This window comes from Trematomus bernacchii, unplaced genomic scaffold (assembly GCF_902827165.1).
Source record: "Trematomus bernacchii unplaced genomic scaffold, fTreBer1.1, whole genome shotgun sequence".
Taxonomy (NCBI): Eukaryota; Metazoa; Chordata; class Actinopteri; order Perciformes; family Nototheniidae; genus Trematomus; species Trematomus bernacchii.
In genome coordinates, this window is record NW_022987344.1 from 19,716 (window position 1) to 35,000 (window position 15,285).

Sequence of the window (15,285 nt, forward strand, 5' to 3'; positions counted from 1 at the left end):
CTTTTCCTCCGTACCCAAATCTTTTAAAAACGGGTGTACAACGAGCGGATACAGATTCCATCCGATCTGACGTCAAATCGTCAGCGGACCCACAGAAAGTTGCTATCAGAAACAATGCCTGACGTGTTTTGGACGTAATCTCGTCTTTGTTTACATTAGCAAGCCTCGCTAACACTCAGAGCTAACCTGTACTGGAGAGAGCATGTGTTTAAAAAGCAGGAAATAAAAAAAGGAACTCACCTTGTGATGAACCTGAGAGAGAAAAAGCATTTGAGCTCCATACTGTTTCAGAAATAATCCTTGATGTGGTTTAGAACAGGATGGCGTTTTATCACAGCAGAATTTAACTTTATCTCCGGTAGAATTCCGATCAGGCATTAGCTCCGGCTCCTCTTCTTTTCTTTTTTCAAGCTAAGGACCCAAAATCCTTGTTTCTCTAACAGGGCTGGAATAGAGGGGTATGAGCAGTATGAGGGGTGGCTGCTACGGGGGATCTGTTTGGGATTTTGAAAAAAAAACTTCACAGACATGTTTTGTATAGGTCTGGCCCTACAATATATGTTTAAAATATAGCATGATAGGTCCACTTTAAACTCCAACTTCCTGTGAAAACATAAAGGTGTGTCGTCTGCATCACATCTTCTCATCTCGTGTATTTTAAAAGATGCTCCGCTCTTATTGTCTTCACACCGTGCGGCACAGCTCACATCATCCTGAACCATATACTATATCACATCATCCTGAACCATATACTATATCACATCATCCTGAACCATATACTATATCACATCATCCATACACTATATCACATCATCCTGAAGCATATACTATATCACATCATCCATACACTATATCACATCATCCTGAACCATATACTATATCACATCATCCATACACTATATCACATCATCCTGAACCATACACTATATCACATCATCCTGAACCATATACTATATCACATCATCCATACACTATATCACATCATCCTGAACCATATACTATATCACATCATCCTGAACCATACACTATATCACATCATCCTGAACCATACACTATATCACATCATCCTGAACCATACACTATATAACATCATCCTGAACCATACACTATATCACATCATCCTGAACCATACACTATATCACATCATCCTGAACACTATACTATATCACATCATCCTGAACCATATACTATATCACATCATCCATACACTATATCACATCATCCTGAACCATACACTATATCACATCATCCTGAACCATATACTATATCACATCATCCTGAACCATATACTATATCACATCATCCTGAACCATACACTATATCACATCATCCTGAACCATATACTATATCACATCATCCTGAACCATCTACTATATCACATCATCCTGAACCATACACTATATCACATCATCCTGACCATCACTATATCACATCATCCTGAACCATACACTATATCACATCATCCTGAACCATACACTATATCACATCATCCTGAACCATACACTATATCACATCATCCTGAACACTATACTATATCACATCATCCTGAACCATACACTATATCACATCATCCTGAACCATATACTATATCACATCATCCTGAACACTATACTATATCACATCATCCTGAACCATACACTATATCACATCATCCTGAACCATACACTATATCACATCATCCCTGAAACCATCACTATATAAATCATCCTGAACCATGCACTATATCACATCATCCTGAACCATATACACTATATCACATCATCCTGAACCATACACTATATCACATCATCCTGAACCATACACTATATCACATCATCCTGAACATTACACTATATCACATCATCCTGACCCATACACTATATAACATCATCCTGACCCATACACTATATAACATCATCCTGAACACTATACTATATCACATCATCCTGAACCATACACTATATCACATCATCCTGAACCATACACTATATAACATCATCCTGAACATTACACTATATCACATCATCCTGAACATTACACTATATCACATCATCCTGACCCATATACTATATCACATCATCCTGAACCATACACTACATCACATCATCCTGAACCATACACTATATCACATCATCCTGACCCATACACTATATAACATCATCCTGAACACTATACTATATCACATCATCCTGAACCATACACTATATCACATCATCCTGAACACTATACTATATAACATCATCCTGAACCATATACTATATAACATCATCCTGAACCATACACTATATCACATCATCCTGAACCATATACTATATAACATCATCCTGAACCATACACTATATCACATCATCCTGAACACTATACTATATAACATCATCACATCATCCTGAACACTATACTATATCACATCATCCTGAACCATATACTATATAACATCATCCTGAACACTATACTATATCACATCATCCTGAACACTATACTATATCACATCATCCTGAACCATACACTATATCACATCATCCTGAACATTACACTATATCACATCATCCTGACCCATACACTATATCACATCATCCTGAACACTATACTATATCACATCATCCTGAACCATACACTATATCACATCATCCTGACCCATACACTATATAACATCATCCTGACCCATACACTATATAACATCATCCTGAACACTATACTATATCACATCATCCTGAACCATATACTATATCACATCATCCTGAACACTATACTATATCACATCATCCTGAACCATATACTATATAACATCATCCTGAACACTATACTATATCACATCATCCTGAACCATATACTATATCACATCATCCTGAACCATACACTATATCACATCATCCTGAACACTATACTATATCACATCATCCTGAACCATACACTATATAACATCATCCTGAACACTATACTATATCACATCATCCTGAACCATATACTATATCACATCATCCTGAACCATACACTATATCACATCATCCTGAACACTATACTATATAACATCATCACATCATCCTGAACACTATACTTTATCACATCATCCTGAACCATACACTATATAACATCATCCTGAACCATACACTATATCACATCATCCTGAACCATACACTATATCACATCATCCTGAACACTATACTATATCACATCATCCTGAACCATACACTATATAACATCATCCTGAACACTATACTATATCACATCATCCTGAACCATATACTATATCACATCATCCTGAACCATACACTATATCACATCATCCTGAACACTATACTATATAACATCACATCATCCTGAACACTATACTTTATCACATCATCCTGAACCATACACTATATAACATCATCCTGAACCATATACTATATAACATCATCCTGAACACTATACTATATCACATCATCCTGAACCATACACTATATCACATCATCCTGAACCATACACTATATCACATCATCCTGAACACTATACTATATCACATCATCCTGAACCATACACTATATAACATCATCCTGAACCATACACTATATCACATCATCCTGAACCATACACTATATCACATCATCCTGAACCATATACTATATCACATCATCCTGAACCATACACTATATCGCATCATCCTGAACCATACACTATATCGCATCATCCTGAACCATACACTATATCGCATCATCCTGAACCATACACTATATCGCATCATCCTGAACCATACACTATATCGCATCATCCTGAACCATACACTATATCGCATCATCCTGAACCATACACTATATCACATCATCCTGAACCATACACTATATCACATCATCCTGAACACTATACTATATCACATCATCCTGAACCATACACTATATCACATCATCCTGAACCATACACTATATCACATCATCCTGAACCATACACTATATCACATCATCCTGAACACTATACTATATCACATCATCCTGAACCATACACTATATCACATCATCCTGAACCATACACTATATCACATCATCCTGAACCATACACTATATCACATCATCCTGAACCATACACTATATCACATCATCCTGAACACTATACTATATCACATCATCCTACACTATATCACATCATCCTGAACCATACACTATATCACATCATCCTACACTATATCACATCATCCTACACTATATCACATCATCCTGAACCATACACTATATCACATCATCCTACACTATATCACATCATCCTGAACCATATCAACATATAATATAATATATCTCACACTTTGATACACCCCCCCACGATGCTAGTTCTGGTCTCTGCCACACACTGAGGTTCATTAAACTGGAAAACTACACATTCCTGTGTGTTTCCCTACCAACACACACACGCACACGCACACGCACACGCACACACACACACTGGCTGTCTCTCTCTTCTTCACTGCTACTAAACTCTTTCTGCCAGAAACTGTAATTGTATCTGGTTTTAATCCATTTTTCACATCCTGGTTCTTCTTGACTCTGCATTTGATCTTTAGGAGGATGTTAGTGATGAGAGGAGAAACTAACGAGCTAACGTTAGCAGCAGCCCAACAGAAACTCAGATTTTAACCTCAAACTGAAGCTTTATCCACTGTTTTTACTGCTTTATATCAGAGGAGAAACTGAAGCTGAGCACTACAACTCCCATGATGCCACGCTGCGTTTTATTCAGAGAGCGCTCGTAGCAGGAAATACAAAACTAATATCTAACCCTATCTAAATATACATCTAAACATAAGAGCGATACCAATCGTCCTCACGTGTCACTGTTAGATCACGGTAACACCACGTCCTCATTAGCCCTTAACGAGCAAATCAATTATATATATATATAGTGTTTACTGGCATATAAAGCACATTTGTGTGTGTGTGTGTGTACATTAATGGAAACCTACGGGATGTTGAGTGAATCTTATCCGTACAGCTGTTTACTGTCGGGTTATTTAACACACATCATATTAGACACTTTAGTTTCAGCCCACATCACAAAGACCCTCCTGTCAAGTGTTGACAAGGTTAGTGTATTGGTTTGAGTGTGTGTGTGTATGTGTATGTGTGTGTGTGAGCGGTGGCAGAACGACGGTCCTAACACACTCTGTCAACAGCGTCCTTTGTGTCAGTGTTTGTGTGTGTGTTAGGTGTGTGTGTGTGTGTGTTTGCGTACATGTGTGTGTGCAGCAGAGAGGGAGTGTGTGGTCTGATTGTATTTATATAGAATAAACAAAAGGGAGGAATGCTGGGGGAGGGGTGGGAGCCGACAGAGAGAGAAAAGACTCAGAGAAACTCCCAGAAAGCATCGAGCCGCGACCTCTGACCCCAACGGGCTGTAAATCTTTTTGTTGGTCGCCTTTTTGTGAGAGGAAGAAATAATCAGTGGAGAAAGTCTCAGACGGGGGGATGGAGAGAGAGAGAGAGAGTTATAATGAAATGAAAGTCTACAGACGGCTGGTGGAGAAGGTGTTACTCTAACTCTCTATGTTCACTGTTCTGTACTCTTTATCTGACCCTCTAAACCAAGAAACCCCCAAAGTTTGACTGTAAACAAAAAGGAAGCTCAGGAGGGGGCCTGCCCCCAACAGGGCCTGCCCCCAACAGGGCCTGCATGTTGATCTGAATAAGCAGCTAGTTTTTTCAAAATATAACACCAAAGCTGACTTTAAGGCCCCCGTCCACACGGAGCCGATATCCGCTAACGTTCTCTCGCGTATAGACGGTTCGTCCACACGGAGCCGACACGGAGCCGCGGCTTCGGAGCCCGAAACCGATACACTTTGATACCGGCTCCCAAAGTGGGTAGGTCTAAGGACGAAACGCTTGCGGCTCCGTGTGTACGCCCTATACGATAATTTCCTGAAACGATGACGCCATAGCCCCGCCTCTCCCCACCTCTGCTGCTCACCCCCGCGTCACCCGCGTCATTGCTGATGCGTTACACCAACAACAACAACAACAACAGGGTTGCTTTCGTGCTCCAGACGCTACTGACCATGATACAGATGTTAGTGCAACATCTACAGCTCCTCTACCACAACCATCAGCAACAAGTGGACATGGAGAACTACATGAACTACATGTTGCTAAATCCACCGCGGGTAGGGATGTCCCGATCACCTTTTTTTGCTCCCGATCCGATTCCGATCATTTGATTTTGACAATTTGCCGATACCGATTTTTCCCGATCCGATCTTTATGCAATGCATTAAGAGAAAAAAAAGGAGAAAAGCATTCAAGTTGTCCCTTAAACCCCACGTTCTCCACCACAGATAACAGCTGGTCATCCAACGCGATGAATTCAGCTATCTTGGCTGTTATTTTTTTGGCCTTTTCACTGTTCTGGGGCAGTTTCTCTTTCCTTTTAAAAGTCTCTGAAAGTGTCGGTTGTTTCAGTGCCGTTACCTGAGTGGCCGCTGTGTACTCGTTGTGTTGTTGTTGGTGTTTGTTTCTCAGGTGGCGTATTAGATTGGTCGTGTTGAACGTAGCTCTGTTCTTTCCACCACGTGGAACCTCCGCCTTGCAAACATTGCATCTGGCTGTTACACTGCCTTCGCTTTCAATTTTATAATACTTCCAAACTCCTGACATTTTCTCTGTCCCGACTCCCGAGTCACCAGCAGAACGTAGCCTCTTGTTAGCTTACTGCTACTATTAGACACTGCGCCCACTCTGTTGCCAGATTTGAGAGAAATAAGCAACCAGGTCTATGAAAACAAGCCCAAAAGAAGCAACACATACATGATGTTGTGTAATTTTAAACCAAAACTAAGGCCTCAGGATGACTTTAAGACGTGAACATGGTCATTTTTGTTTTGTAACATTAAATAAAATAATAAAAATATTTTATAAAAAAAAAAAAAAAAAAAATCCCGATCCCCGATTTTTTTCTCCCGATTCCGATCTTTTGAAAATCACGTGATCGGCTCCGATCCCCGATCACGTGATCGGATCGGGACATCTCTAACCGCGGGGAATAAACAGAAGGGCAACCATGCAACCATGCTCTCTTAAGGCCGCTACACACCGGGTCGATTTCGGCCGTCGATAGATGTCTGGCCGTCGATGAGTGTCGTGTCGCCCTACTCAGATTGGTGTGTCCCGCCCCGTCGTGTCTTTTCGGCGGTGCCGACACCTTCCGCTGCCGATTCGACATGTTGAATCGGGAGGCTGTCGGTAAAAGAAATCACTCTGATTGGCTGTTCAGCTTAGCGAAACACTATTTGTCTGAATGGGAGTGGAGCAGTACAGTACTTAAGTAAATGTACTTTGTTACTGTCCACAATCTTCATAGAAGTATTTTAATGTTGTAGTTGTTCAAGATGGTCATTTAAAAATGTTTTAAAAATATACTGTTAGTAGTTAAACCAATAATAATGCTACAGCTGCAACTGACAGTTATGTAGGCACATTTTTATTTCATCTTAACGCTGTGTAATTAAAAGAATAAACACAAATAGCAGGATAGGCACACATATGTGCTATATCTTTCCCCACTGCAAAGGCACTGCACCGATACTGTTAACACCTTGGCATAGTTCATCTCTGTGCTGCTTGGCTCGAGCTGTAGCATGGAGCTATTTGTTGTTTGTATATCGCAGTCTGTCTTCTGGTTGCCTCTTTTGAATGACGAATACACACTACCGCCGCCTGCTGGTAAGGAGAGTTATTGCGACTCATGCATGCGCAGTTCGTACGTGCTACTTGGCCTTCGGCTGAAGTCTTTGCGGTGTGTTCCAGTGCGACTGTTGGCCAAGACGCAGGAGACGTGAGGCGACACAACACTCGGGTCCGTCGGGACGTGTTCTTTGGTGTCAGTTTGGTGTGTAGCGGCCTTTATTCGCTGCTTTTGGTGTATTTTGTGGCGGAAGTACAGCGCCACTAACAGGCCCGGCATACGTACTACAGCGCCTCCAGCGGGTCGAGCGGTCTCATGTGGACGAACACGTTTCTTGAGCCGATTGCGTGTGGACAGAAGACACTCCATTTCGGTTCGTTTTCGTCTCCGTTTCGTCTCCGTGTGGACGGGGCCTAAGTTTACCCTACAGATTAACTACACACATTACCTCATTCGGCCTACTTTTTTCAAAATAAAAGCCCCAAACAGTGACTGTACGTTAATGGGAACCCAAATAAGTTTCTTTTTTTTTCATATTAAAAGTCCCAGACAGTCACTTCATGTTTTCCCACAGGAGTACCTTGTTTCGTCAAAATAAAACCGGGAACTGACTTTATGTTTACCCTACACATTAAAGGTAGGGTAGGTAAGAATGGAGAAACCAGCTCGAGTGCGCTAGAATTTGAAAATACACAACCGAAAAAAATCTGCCACTTCCTCACAGAGCCCCTCCTCCAACACACACGAACGCGCACATGACCAATGAGGGCACAAGATAAGTTTGTGCACAGATGGAAGGCTGACAGGCAGGTAGGCCATCCAGTTATTTTAGCCGGGCCGGCTCAGATGATTGGTCGTGCTTTTTACAGTACTACGGCTTCCACAGATGACATGTTTGTATGTATTTATTGTCAAAGCACTTCAGATATTCATTGCTATCGGGATGTTAAGAGCATTCCATGGAATATAACAAAAAGTGTTTCTGAAATAAATTACATACCCCACCTTTAACTACACACATTCTACCTACTCTTTTCAAATTAAAAGCCCCAATCAGTTACAGTTTGTCAACAGGAACCTATGTTAGTACATTGTTTTTTCAAAATAAAAGCCTCTAACTGTGACTGTACTAGGTCCCAGACAGTCACTTTATGTTAACGGGAACCTTCATAGATATTTTCAAAATAAAAGCGCCTAACATTAAATGTACCTTAACCAAAACCTTCAGGACTTCGTTTTTCAAAATAAAAGCATTAGATGGTAACTGTACTGCTTATTCATGTAGTTTAAACTTTTATCTTCTGATTGATACTCCATTCAAACCTTTCAATGTTTCACGTCTTTCAGACACAAGGAGTTTTATACATCTTTTGAACATTATGAAACTTCCAATGACATTAAAACATATTTAACCCTTTCCAACTCATGCTACTTCTTCACCACACCATCTCAGTGTCGTCAGATCTTCAGTAAACACGCTGTAAGTTCTTCAGAGATGTGATTCTCTAGTTTCTGGTCGTTCCTCTTGACGGCCGCCAGCCGAGGTCCAGAGCTCTGAGTCGTCTCTCTGGACGACAGGAGCTCTGCGTGTTGTCTCACTTCCTGCTCCACAGGAACAGGTCAGCATTGATTATTTACCTGCTGAACACAGAGACTCTGTGCGGACCCTCAGGGAGTCACTCCCCGATCATCTTACCAACAAACACTGCACAGCATTCTGGGAGAAACCAGATTAAAGGGAAGCATTAAAGCAGCTGGAGAGTGTGAAGTATCTGATGTTTGCTTTGGCTTCTTCGTGTCGAGCTCAGAGAAATTAGTTTCTGAGCCAGAGGGCTTTTATTTTGAAAGACGAGGTAGTGCGTCCAATGGGGGATGGAGGAAGGTGCTTCTGTGCTTGTCGTTTAGACTTTTATCTGCCAATTCATAATCCATTCAAACCTTTGAAAGTTTCACATTTCCATACATTAGTTTATTAGTAGTTTTAGGTTCGAGAAGGACCTCCTCGTCATCAGAGTTCTTCCTCTCAGACTTTAACTGGTAAAGAACAACTTCTTAATGTTTCAGAGGAACAACACGTCCATGTTCTCCCAGTCGAGGCCTCTTCTGGTCCAACCCTAAACTCAGTTATTATCAGGTTGTATTACACTTCTCAAAGCGGCCAAACCCAGCGTCTGGTTTCCCTCAGACGGAAAGAGAGGAGTGGTTTTACAGTTCCAGTAGATCCTGAGCCTGTGTTCGAGCATTTTAACGTCAGTAAATCATCGCCAATTAAATTGTGAAACATTCAGATAATTATAGAAACGCCCGTGCCAGAAAACATTCCTATAAATCAGTTTCAGTTTACCTTGAATAGCTGTGATGCAGGAACAGTACAGAACATGTCCCTTAATTATCATTTTCTATACTTAACATTCACCTTTTCTTCCATGGAGCCTCTCAGCACTGCTATTATATACATGTTTGTACTTGTCTAACTGCAGTGACAATAAGCGTCTTGTCTTATAATCAATATAACCCCAGTGGAGGCAGATAATAACCCTTAAACCAGCACTCCCTCTCCCTGACTCTGAACAAAGGATCCTGATGCTGGTGTCATTAGTGATGTTAATGATAAACTGTTAGATTCTGAGTCAATGGACATCTGGTCGACCTCTGGAGATATTTAGCACTCAGGATTCTGTTTGTCCTCGTGAGAAAAAGTGCTTTTGATTATGCAACCTTTTTTATATTTATGTCCCCAAAAAGTCTGACTTTACTGACTCTGAGATCTGTCCCTAGAGAGGGGGAAGACGTCTGTGCACCTCCCTCAAAGCAGACATCCAAACAAACACCTGAAAGAGGGATTGGGAAACAGCCAATCACGGTCTGATAAACAAACGCCAACACAGGGACATGGAAATAGTCTTTAGCAAAGACAGAGAGCAGAGCGGATGGTTGTATCACAGTAGCAAAGTGAACGTTTGGACAGTAAAGACAGATGAAGTTGTTTTCCTATAGTTCAAATGTCAGTGGCATTAGAAGGTCTTTACACATCTTACATTTCACTTGCTTTAAGCCGGAGAAACTCGGTATGAACCAACCAAAAGCTCTCCCTCCATATCTACCTAGAAAACCCACTAGATGTTTTTTTATGTTTGACATCCACTAGCGATAACAAGCTTACGAACAACATGACAAGCTTCCCGTTAACTCATAAGAACTCTAAAAGGTATTGAGTTAATTCATCTAAATAATTCATTTGCGATCTCAAAATGATAGCTAACATCTATCCTAACTGTTAGTGTGGTTTTCCTCTTCAATTGAGTTTTTTGTAAAGTCATTTAAGTCTTATAAGGTCTACATTTAACTTGCTTAAAGCTTTAGGAAACCTTGCATGGACAAAAGAAGAAGCTAACCATGCTAACCATGCTAACCATGCCAATAGGTCTGCAAGTCGCCAGTTTTGGTGCACAACAGACTCCTGATCTGAGTCAGAATATGAAGAGCTTGATCTCTCCGATGTTACCGTAGAGAATAGACCTGACTCCTGCATCAGATCTCGAGTTTCTCAATGAGAGGACGCACTTCCAGTGTTTTGACCTTCTTCAAAGCGTGCCTGAAGGTGCACTCTAATTGTCTGCTGGTGTTTATGAGTCGCGTGTCAGGACTGTAATCCGCTGCATGTGTGGAGGTGTGTCTGATTCCTGCAGGGCGACTTTAAGGGAATTGTTTGAGGAAGTGGAGAAATCTAGTGAGACGGCGCAGTAATGGAGAGGTCAAGTGTAAGAGATGTTTGGTACAGCGCATCAAAGGAGATATAAATAAATACAAAATCACGCTTCCTCTGCGACACGAGGCCGACGGTGGCCTTCATCATCACACACACACACACACCCACCGGAGGAGACTGGGAATTAATATCTGACGGACAGAACTAATGTGTTTCAGCTCCGAGCCTCGAGCTACAAACACTCTCCATAACACTGAAGCTGTAGGACCATCTGCTGAGCAGCCCACACACACACACACACACACACACACACACACACACACACACACACACACACACACACACACACACACACACACACTCACACTCACACTCACACACACATTTTATTTGTATTTGCACTATTGTATCTGTTTTATTGTGTTGCTCTGTTGGAGGAGCCTGTGACCTTTTCATTGTCACTGTAGCTATGTACACATGACAATAAAAGCCTTGAAACCTTGAACACACACACTAACACACTCACACACACACACACACACACACTAACACACTCACACACAAACTGGAGGGGTGCCAAACGGATCGATTAGCATCAGGAGTGTGAGGGCCCAGCAGGGGGGAGACTCCGGGGTCAAAGAGACGGGGTTCTGTTTCAGCACATGCTAAATCAGTTAGCATCTCCACACACGTAAAGCCGGGGCTCAGCGCGGTAATCCCCGAACAATCTGCCTCAATCTGAACAATCTGCACAATAAGTGGAGCGTCTCGGGTTACAGTAACACAGAAACACAGGAATGTGACTGCAGAGGGTCCGCAGCAGCATCTGTTTACTTCCTGTTCGCTGAAGTTGCTGCCATGAAGAGAAGCAGGGTCTATAAGGGACCTCTTAACGATATCAAGTAGCATCAATTTCTCTGTTAGCATTTCCAGATGAGGAGCACAGAGCCGCTGTGTTTCAGAAGCAGAATACCTTTATAAGTCCAACAATGGCGGGATGTACATTGTTACTGCAAAAGTGAAGCGGACAGACATGAATTAAGAGGCATGCATTCAATATTAGATATACATTACACAAAGGTGGACAACAATGAGTACAGCAACCCTATTTTTTTTATAAGTGTAGCATGTAAATAGTCAACCCAGTCTCACGGCATTTCGTGTTATTAGTCACAAAATTAATGTAATCTATTGATTCGTGTTCACCAACACGATTTTCGCATTTTTTTCGTGTCACACAGAACGATTTATTTTAAAAGCAATGTATTTCTATTGGTAGTATGTTTCGTGCCTGCAACACGTCTTTTTGTCCGGTCGGGTCTTGGAAGACCAGAAGCTGTGTGGTTCATAAAAACATGTTCTTACTCAATATCTTACCCTAAGCCTAACCCTATCCCTTTTATTTTAAATTGTATAATGTCAGAGTTTTTTTGCCGTAAGTGAGGAAAAGAAATGTCTCAGAGCCTCAGAATACTGACATCTGTATTTTATGTCATCTTTTTTTCCTTCTAATTTGTTATTATTTGGTGCAGGCACGAAACATACCACCAATATAAATACATTGCTTCTAAAATCGTTCTGTGTCAGAATACTTACATCTGTATTTTTTTAAATCTGTTTTTCCTTCTAATTTGTTATTATTTACATTGCTTTTAAAAGTTAGCTGTTCGTAGGGAGTTAGCTGTTAGCAAGGGAGTTAGTGGGGGAGTTAGCTGTTCGTAGGGAGTTAGCTGTTAGCAGTGAGTTAGTGGGGGAGTTAGCTGTTCGTAGGGAGTTAGCTGTTAGCAGGGAGTTAGTGGGGAAGTTAGCTGTTAGCAGGGGTTAGCTGTTAGCAGGGAGTTAGCTGTTAGCAGGGAGTTAGTGGGGGAGTTAGCTGTTGGCAGGGAGTTAGCTGTTAGCAGGGAGTTAGCTGTTGGCAGGGAGTTAGCTGTTAGCAGGGAGTTAGCTGTTGGCAGGGAGTTAGCTGTTGGCAGGGAGTTAGCTGTTAGCAGGGAGTTAGCTGTTGGCAGGGAGTTAGTGGGGGATTTAGCTGTTGGCAGGGAGTTAGCTGTTAGCAGGGAGTTAGTGGGGAAGTTAGCTGTTAGCAGGGGTTAGCTGTTAGCAGGGAGTTAGCTGTTAGCAGGGAGTTAGTGGGGTAGTTAGCTGTTGGCAGGGAGTTAGCTGTTGGCAGGGAGTTAGCTGTTGGCAGGGAGTTAGCTATTAGCAGGTCTTTGGACTCTGTGCTAACAACAGCTAGCTCCTGGGAGGGATGTACTCCAGGCTGCTAGCTCTCACGGTGCAGTTAGCTCACTAATGTCTTCCCCAGGACCCCCGAGGATAATGTTAGCCCCTGAACCCGATACCACACATGCTACACAGGACTTAGCATTAGCATCTCGTCTTTCTGCAGCACATCTGGGATTCACATCCTCTGTTTGTCAACAAAGACTGGGGGGGTCAGACTCAGTGATCAGATGTCACGTTAACCCTTTCCACGCCGACACCAGGACCATTTATTTCTGACATGTTGTCGTTCCTCTGAAGCTCTGCTGGGTTTAAGAGGGATTTAGACCCGACTCGTCTGTCTGCTCTGTGACAGCTGTGGAGCTCCTCTGCTGAAACAGGATCTGTGGGATATGAATAAACCTGACACTATAACTGCTTTGGTTAGGTGATACCGTTTCACAGAGACAGAGGATATTATTGTCATTTAAGACCATATTATTCCACTGATACAACGATAACATAGCATCAGTAATACTTTCATAATCCAGGGGGGAAATTGTTTTTCGTGACAGTTGAGAAAGAATAACAATGAACAAATTAAACAAAAATATATTCTTAAAAACACAAGAAAAATGTGCATTAAAAGATAAAATGAGATATATAAACATAAGAAGTTAAAGTTATATTTCCAATAAAATAAAATATTGATTGCAGTCATTTCTTAACATTCAATCTACTGCCAATCCAGTGTCTCAATGGTTTGATGTCAGTAAGAAACTGCAAAGACAACATGTCACTCTGCACGTTACAATGAAAAGCCTCCCAGCATAGAAGCAGGAGATAATATCCCTCTCACTCTCTCCCCTGATGGCTTCTGGTGTAATAAGCACCTCTGCACGATGACTCCCAGAGAAACACAGCTAATTAACCTTTTTATTTAAAGGGGCAGAGCATCTCCCGCATTAATAACAGCCTCTCAACAATTAGTCACTAAAGAGAGATTAGTGTGGAGGAATGAAACTGCAGTAATGAGGAAATGTGCTGCTGCAGGTTTCTATATTTAGCTTTCATTAAACCGTGATCACGTGTGTAAACTCATAACGGAGGAAGTTCGTGTTAACCCAGATTCCCTGCTGTGTTTTTATAAGATCTTTGGTTTGATTAGCGCTTCATCTTTGCATTAATTCAGCCATTATTTCCCCGTGTTGTCCCGTCTGAGTGTGTGTTTGCGTGCGGCTCTCGGGTGATCTCACATCCTGTCTGCAGATCAGTAATCAGGCCTGGTGCTGCTATCTGACCCTGGATCAGCTGCAGTAAACAGAGCCATGTGTCAGCGAGCGCTCTGACTGACAGCCCGTCACTTTCCCTCCGTCGTCATCACAGCGCTGCGATAGCATCTGACGCTCGGACGTTTGATCCGCCTGATCGCTTCCTCTGATGTCTCCGTGTTAGCTCTGATAGCATGAAGAGGATCAGGGTAAAACTGTAGACCTGCAGAGAGTCAGGGAGCATCGGGGATAATGAATCTGAGGAGGAGCTCAGACACACTCCTGTTCTCCTGCCAGTCAGTGACAACATGCATCCCCTTAGCCCTGAACCCCAACCTCAATACAACAACCACACTATACACTATCTTCATGTATATCTTCTCCTTTTTAAAGCTGCTTTCATTCTATTTTGAGATGTTTCAATTCTAGTATTGTTTATTTCTACTCTTTAATTTCTACTTAATGCCTTGTTTTGTTTATCTT

General features: G+C 41.7%; 1 protein-coding gene across 1 annotated transcript in view; it reads left to right on the forward strand.

Moving 5' to 3' along the window:
* Window positions 1-15,285, forward strand: part of LOC117483623 (PR domain zinc finger protein 5-like) — a gene marked incomplete at its 5' end in the record, with an annotated part of 45,896 nt that overhangs the window by 19,624 nt on the left and 10,987 nt on the right.